The sequence below is a fragment of the Penaeus monodon genome, chromosome 32 (genome assembly GCF_015228065.2).
Source record: "Penaeus monodon isolate SGIC_2016 chromosome 32, NSTDA_Pmon_1, whole genome shotgun sequence".
NCBI classification, from domain to species: Eukaryota; Metazoa; Arthropoda; class Malacostraca; order Decapoda; family Penaeidae; genus Penaeus; species Penaeus monodon.
In genome coordinates, this window is record NC_051417.1 from 24,626,614 (window position 1) to 24,627,305 (window position 692).

The following is a 692-nucleotide window of genomic DNA, read 5'->3' on the forward strand; positions in this document are numbered from 1 at the left end:
GATTTCTTTTCTCCTTCGTTTCTGTTCATTATTTATTCATGGTCTCTGCTAAAGCCTAGGGTTAAAAAAAAAAATTGCCTGTCTGTCTACTTGATTGCTATATTACATCCTACAGTTAGAGTAAGTTAATCCCAGGGTTTATCCCCGTAAAAAAAGAAGAAAGAGGATGGCTTCTCAACTATTTCCTTCGCCATGTTTTACTTTCAGACGACCAGGAAATCTTCAAAAGTAAAATTCCTTCTCTTCTGTCAAGGATGTCAAGGGACTTAACTGTTAACGAAAACCTCTTCCTCACATCCGGTCTAACCCTTTTCCCTCTTACTCTGTTTCTTCTCTTTTCTTGTTGTGGTTTCTTTTCTTTTTTTGTGTGTGTGTTTGTCTACCATTCTCAAATTCGTTTCTAATGTTGATTCTTACTTTGCTTGCCTTCCATTCGTGTGGTTTTCACTATATTTTTCTTCTCTCTTTCTCCTCTTTCATTTCCCTTTATTCTTTTCTTCTCAGCGTCCTATTCTCTTCTTCGATTTTCATACTTATATTAATTTCTTTCATTTTTTTTTCTTCGTCATCAGTTTTCTTTATCTCCTACCCCCTTCTCCTTTTCTGATTTCCATCTATATACTGATTTGCTTCGAGTCTTCATGTGTTTTATATTCCTATATTTTGTCCTCTGCCTCCAGTTCTCGTCTGCC